We start from the raw sequence: 6,922 nt of genomic DNA, 5'->3' as shown, positions 1-6,922 counted from the left end.
TGCCGGGCTCTCATTCTGCTGCCGGGTGCGTTTCAGGTCCTGGACGGCACTGACTTTGAGCATGTCGATGGCCGTGTCCTACACGTCCTCCAGTTCCACCTGCAGAGCCATAGCTTGGTGCTGCGCAGGATGGCAGTCACAAGCCTCGTCACGCTATCTGGGAGACCCGAGATGGTGAGCAGGGGCAGCCGGGCACAGTGAGGGCATCCACCTGGGGCTGGGCTGCAGGCAGTGGTGCGCGCAGCGGCTTGCTCGGGCTTTGCCAGGAAGTGCAGTTTGGAGGGAGCAGAGGGCAGGGTGCTCCCCGGGGTGCTGCGGTGCCACCCTGCCGCCAAGGCCCAGCTGGGCCGGGGCTCCGTCAGCAGCCCTGGGCTCTGGGGGGGAAAGACAGCCTGTGTGTGGTGCTGGCAGGCAGCGCTGGGCTGCAGCAAGCGGGCAGGGACATAGCTGCTAGCCCCACGCGCCGGGCACTGGCGGAGAGGGGCTTCTCCAGGCTGGGTGTGCTGCAGCTGCTGCCGCTGCCCTGCTCCGGCTGGGCCTGGGCTGCGCCGCACGCGGAGAGATCTCTGCCTGACCGGCGCTGCACCCTCTACACGCAGAGTGGTTTTTGCGAGTGCGGTCCTTGATTGCGTCACAAAATGAAATCGTGTGTTTCACGTAGGCAGCGACGCTGCAAGGCCTGCTGCCAGAGGTCACACGGCGACTGCAGGATGATGACTGCGACGTCAGGACGGCAGCCCTGACTTTCCTCAGCAACATGCTCTGCCTGGCGGACAGGCAGACGGCTGTCCCCATCGCTCTGCAGCTGGTCAAGACGCTCCTGCCACTCTTTGAAAACGTAAGGCGGTGGGAGAGCAGAGGCTTGGTTAGCATGCCTGGGGGGGCACATGTGCATGGCCCGGGGGTGGTGCATCCCTCTCCATGCATGCCCACCGGCCCGTGAGTTCCTCTCCTCACTGCAGAGGGAGAGCCACAAGCATTCGTCTCCTCACCATGGGCTTGGAGGAGCCCGGACTGAGGTCCTCCCCTCTTCCTTCTCTCCTCCTAGGAGTCCAGCCACGTGCGAGAGCGCTCCATCGTCCTCTGCAGAGATGCGATGGAGGTTGCAGTCAGCACCCACAAAGAGCAGATGAGGGAGGACGTGCAGAGGAGCCTGATGCCCCTGTTCTTCCACCTGCATGACAAGGACCACAACGTGGCTCAGGTGGGCCTTTCTAAGGCCTTTAAATGTGCCTTAATTGGGGCCCAACCTCCAGAGTCCCTGAGGAGGGCTCAGAGCCCCTCCCTGCCTGCAGCCGCAGAGCTGGCAGCAGCTGAGAAGGTGGGCAGGGACATTTCCTGCACCTGCCCTGAGTGATCCAGCAGAGCTCAGCAGCAGTGCGCGGCCATAAAGACCTAAGCACTGGAGCCCCCATAGTCTTCCCAGCGGCGCCTGCAGGTGTCTGAGGCCAGGGTGTGGTCCCCCAACCCTTGCCGCCCCCCTGCTCTGCCCAGGGACACCCAGGTCCTGTCCCCTGGGCGGTGGTGCCAGCTCCCACTTTCTGCTGCTGTGCAGGCCTCTCGGGAAGCCCTCCTTGGAGCTGCCAAGTTCCTGAAGCGCAGGCAGCTCAGGAAGCTGCTGGAGACAGAGCAGATATGCAGGGTCGGCGAGTGCCTGGTAAGGGTGGCCCCAAAGCTCCACACCCAGCCTGGAGAAGCCCCTCTCCGCCAGTGCCCAGCGCGTGGGGCTAGCAGCTATGTCCCTGCCCGCTTGCTGCAGCCCAGCGCTGCCTGCCGGCACCACACACAGGCTGTCTTTCCCCCCCCAGAGCCCAGGGCTGCTGACGGAGCCCCGGCCCAGCTGGGCCTTGGCGGCAGGGTGGCACCGCAGCACCCCGGGGAGCACCCTGCCCTCTGCTCCCTCCAAACCCCAGCGCCAGCCAGCCGCTGGCTGGGCGTCGTGGGTGTCCGGGCAGGGGAAGGCAGGGGAGGCCAGTCCTGGGCACAGGGGGAGGGTCTGCGCCAACCCTGTCCCCCTGTGCTCTCTCCAGCTTGTGGAGGACAGCAGCAGAGCAGAGGACTACCTGCACCAGAGCCTGCCGTACCTGCAGAGCCCACTGGAGCCCCTGCGCGAGGCAGCCGTCAGGTTCATTGGTGAGCCACAACCCTGCCGGGGGTCCCTCCCTGCCCCGCAGCAGCTTAGGCCCAGATACGGCTGCTGCCGAATCCACTGGGCGGCTGCAGAGCCCTGACTGCCTGATGTGGGGCCCGGCGCTCACGGGGCTCCCTGCCACCCTCTCCCACACCTTCCCGCGCAGGGGGGGCTGGTGGGAGCCTTGTTGGGTCCCTCACAGCCGCCTTGGGCTTCGTGCTCAGGGGACCGCCCTGGGCTCAGCCTTGCCCAAGGGGAGGAGGGCGTGTGGCAAGGCCCGAGGGGCCGGTGAAGGGGAGCCGGGCTGCTGGGGCGGGCAGGCCAGCGGGATCTGTGACGGGGTGTGCGTGCCTAGGGCTCGTCGGGCGGCAGCTGAGGGACAGGTGCCAGGAGAAGCTCCAGGTCATCTACGAGGGTGAGTGAGGGCACCGGGGTGTCTGCAGGGGCTGGCAGGGAGGAGGAAAGACCCTGGGCAGGGAGCTCCAATCCCTGCCCCAGCTGGGGAGGGCCCTGCTCCCTGCACGGGTGAGGGGCGGTGCGGGCAGAGCAGAGGGAGATTTCAGGGGCATGTGGGGCATTGCTGGCCAGCGCTTTCCGGCTGATGCCGGCGCCCCTGCCTCCCTCCTTCCTGGTGGCGGGAAGAGCTGGGAGGGGCGGGGGGGGCCCTGGCTGGAAGGAGTTCTGAGGTCCCCACAGATCCGGGCTCTGACCTCAGTTCTGTTCCTTTCCGTCCCAGCCCTTCAAGGAAAGGCAGATGACAGCAGCCTCTCGGTCTCTTCCCTGGCGGCTCAAACCCTGCTGATCCTGGACACTCCAGTGAAGGAGCCTCCCTCCGGATTCTGCCTGCAAGCGCTGTGCTACCGGCTCCGGAGGGCGTGGAGGAGGAGGACCCCTGCCCCGGGAGACGGCTGGCTCTGCTGCCGGAGCCGTGTGCAGAGCTGATCCCGGGCTGCTCTGCACACTGGCACCACCAGAGCAGCTCGACCTGTCACCTTGCCAGCAGCCCGGGGCCGTGCAGGACACACCACACCCTGTGTCGTGGCCCCAAGGTGCCAGCTGCTCTGCCGGGCTGTGAAACCAAGAGGAAAGGTGAAGGAAGGCTTTTGCCTGCCCTGCCCTCTCCAGGGAGATCCTGGCCTGGACGGGTGCCCGCTCTCTGCAGTGTTCCCATTTCATGGGGAAGGGGATGGGTAGGCCATGGCCCGCGGCTCCCGTGGGCGTGCTGGCCGTGAAGCCCGAAGAAGCAGCCAAATGCTGTGGCAGGGCAGCGAGAGGAACGCTTGGGATGGCGACCCAGGGAGGAAGCGAGCATCCTGCAGGCTGGAAGCAGAGGCCGTAGCACAGCCGGCCTGCCTGTGTCTCCCAGCCATTGATAAAAAGACTGTGGAACTTCGCGTGCTGTTTGAACTCTTCTTCCTCGTCCCGCACTGCCCTGCTGCCCCCCAGGCACCCGTAGGGTACCTACCCTGCCACGGGTGCCGCACGAGGCCCTGTGGAGCCCTGCTGCCCCCCAGGGGAACCCCGCCAGGTCCCCCACGCACCCCTGCAGAGCCCTGCTGCCCCCCAGACAGCTGTAGGGACCGTATCGGGTCCTGCTTGTGCCCCTGGGGAGCCCTGCTGTCCCCCAGGCCCCCATAAGGGCCCCAGGAGGGCCCGCACATGGCCCCGTGGAGCCTTGCTGTTCCCTTTGGTCTCCTTTGCTTACGAAACGATTTTCAGCAGGGCTCACGGGGTCTTGCCTTCTGCTAAAGAGCTGATCCTCTCCTACGATGGGAGGGACTTCATTCTCCCAGTCCCTGCCCTGAGGTTCCGGGACTTGAGAGACGTGGGAAGAGAGATTGCCAGTGAAAACGGAGGCTCAACGCTTGTTCAGCACCTTAGGCTTCTCCATGTCGGTTGTCGTCAGTCCCCCTGTCTTATTTCTCGGGGGGGGGGGGGGCGGGGCAGGGCAGGCGCAGGCTCAGAGGGGATGTACATTTTCTTCAATCTTCCTTTTCTGGCCAAGGTACCTGTAGAAGCCCTTCATCCCTTGCCAAATTCAGCTCCAACCTGTGCCTTCCTGATCCCGTCCCTACACATCCAGGCAGCGTCCCTATATTCTTCCCAGGATACCTGTCCCTGGTTCCACCGCCTGTGCATTTCCTCCTTTAGTTGGACCAGGAGGTCCTTACTGGGCCATGCTGGTCTCCTGCCTTCCTTGCCTGACTTCTTACACGTGGGAGTCAAGAGCTCTGGTGCTCTCAGAGAACGTCCTTAAAGCGGAATATCCTTAAAGAGCTGCCAGCCCTGTTCAGCTCCTTCGTCCCTGAGGGCAGTTTCCCTGGGGGTCCCATCCACCAATTCCTTAAACAACTGAAAGTTTGCTCTCCTCAAATTCAGCGTCCTGACTCTACTCTTCACCTGGCCCATATCCCTCAAGATTGTGGATTCCACCAGGGCGTGATCGCTGCAGCCAATCTTGACACCTCTAATGAGTTCATCCATGCCGGTGAGCAACAGGTCCAGTAACGCTTCTCCTCCAGTCGGGCTGCCTATCACCTGGATTAAGAAATGATCCTTAGCGCTCTCCAAGAGTCTCCCGCACTGCTTACAGCTTGCTGTGCTGCTTCTACAGCAGATGTCAGGGAGACTGAAGTCCCCCGGCAGGATCAGAGCCTGCGAGCATGGTGCTTCCTGTAGTTGAAGTAAGAACGCTTCGTCAACAGGCTCCCCTTGATCAGGCGGCCTGTGGTAAACACCAGCCACGAGGTTTCCTTTGTTGGCTTGGCCCCTCATTTTTACCCATAAGCTCTCAACCTGTTCATAGCTGTTTTCCAAAGGCAGCTCTGTGCAGTCAATCCATTTTTTTACATAGCGGGCAACCCCCCCACCCCTCCTTCCTTGCCTGTCCCTTCTGAACAGTTTATAGCCATCGACTGCAGTGCTCCAGTCGTGTGATTCATCCCACCACATTTCAGCGGCAGCGATTAGATCGTAGCTTGTTATCTGCACCATGGCTTCCAGCTCCTCCTGTTTGTTACCCACGCTGCGTGCATCAGTACAGAGGCGCTTCTGCTGGGCTGTCGACCATATCACCTTTTTAGAGGAATGCACCCTAATTCCTCAGAGGCATTTCACAGGTGTTTCCCTGCTGGCTCCTAATACACGAGCAGAGAGAGGTGTAGAGAGGTGGTGGGACCCCGCAGCTTGATCGGCAGGAGGCCGTGCGTCCCCCCCGATAGCTGATGCACTGGTTCATCCAAGTCTCCTGCCAGCCCCACAGCCAAGACACCCAGAGCAAGGGAGGCGCTCGTTACCGTTGCCTCGTCAGCAGGCTCCTTGGGCCAGAGGGTGCTAGCGCTTTCCCGCTCCACTCGTAGCTTTGGATCCTCACGTGCTGCCAGGCGGCCTGGGCAGGAGGGGAAACACACAGTGAGCGGCAGGAGCAACGGAGAGCTGGAGGCAGCAGGCGAGGGCATCAAGGAGAGCTCTGTGCCTGGCTCTCCGTTCTGTGGGGAGCCAGAGACGTGCCAGGGTGGCAGTGGGCCCATTGCCAGGGGGAGGAGGGGAAACCGCCTCTTAGGCTGCAGAAGGACAGCAGAGTTCGGTCTGGCTTTCTGCTCGGAGGAGGAGAGAAGCCCTGGGATGCTGCTGCCACAGGCTCTCCAGCCCAAGGGTTCTCGGGACAGGCCCCAAGCCACCACTCCAAGGAGGGCTGCGTGGGCCCTGGGCTTGGCGCAGCACGGCTGCTCCCCTGCTCCAGCCCCAGAGGCGCTTCCTGCTCCTTCCTCCAGCAGAGCCGGGGGGGGCCAAGGCGGTGCAGCGCCTTGCCTGGGCCCTTTGTGGCTGGAAGGCCTCAGCCCACCCCAGCCTCTCTTACCGTGTCGCACCAGAATGAACCTGTGGAAGGCACGCAGCGCCTCCACAGCCCCGCAGCTGATCTCCTGGTCTGTCTCGGCACAGGACAGGGTGAGGTGCCCCATGAGCCGCCCCAGGAACTGGAGAGGCTTCTCTTTGAAGAGGAAGGCGTTGCCTTCTCCCAAGGGCGAGGCCTGTGGGAGAGAGGAAGGAGCCAAGCTGTGGCACGTGGGACGAAAGGCCTAACCCCCTGAGAGCGGCCCCGGGGCCGAGTGCCACGTGAGGAGGAGCTCTGGAGGGCTCTGCCCTGCGCTGCACCCCGTGGAGACCCAGCCTGCGGCAGCGGTGTCAGGGCAAGGACCGTGCTGCCTCCCTGTGAAGGGAGCCCTGGCAGGCTTTTGCCTTCCCTCCCCGTGAGCCCATGGGACTGGGGTGCCTGAAGGAGGATTGAGACCCTGGGTCTGCAGGTCCTCCACACCCACGTTCAGCTGACGGAGCCCTCCTTGCCCACCTGAGGACTCCCCATTTCCACAAAAGGGTGCAGCCATGCGCCCTCTTCTCCTGCCGGATCCTTCTGGCAGGCTCTCCCAAGGCCCGGCACCTCCCTGCCCGGCTCTCCACAGCACGGGAAGGGAGGGCCTGCGGGGCCGCAGCAGGAGCCCCGGGGCCAATGGGCTGGGAAAGGGGCTGGGGGCGGGCAGTGAGGAGAGCACGGTCCGGTGGCCATCTTGTGCGTGCGGGAGGCCTACCGGCGCGGGTCCCACGGCGGTCTGTGTCGGCTGTAGGACGCGGCGGACTTCCTAACGGAAGCAGGCACTGTTTCCTCTCTCTGTGTGGATCGGACGCGCCCGTCGGCAGCGAGATGGCCGCGGAGGTCCTCCCGTCATGGTGGTGTACATTCCCCAAGCTCCGTTTCGACCTCCCTCCCGTCATGCACGTTATTCCTCACCTCTT

Source organism: Aptenodytes patagonicus, chromosome Z, assembly GCF_965638725.1.
Source record: "Aptenodytes patagonicus chromosome Z, bAptPat1.pri.cur, whole genome shotgun sequence".
Lineage (NCBI taxonomy): Eukaryota > Metazoa > Chordata > Aves > Sphenisciformes > Spheniscidae > Aptenodytes > Aptenodytes patagonicus.
The sequence above is the reverse complement of the archived record's forward strand: the minus strand, read 5'-3'. Positions refer to the sequence as shown.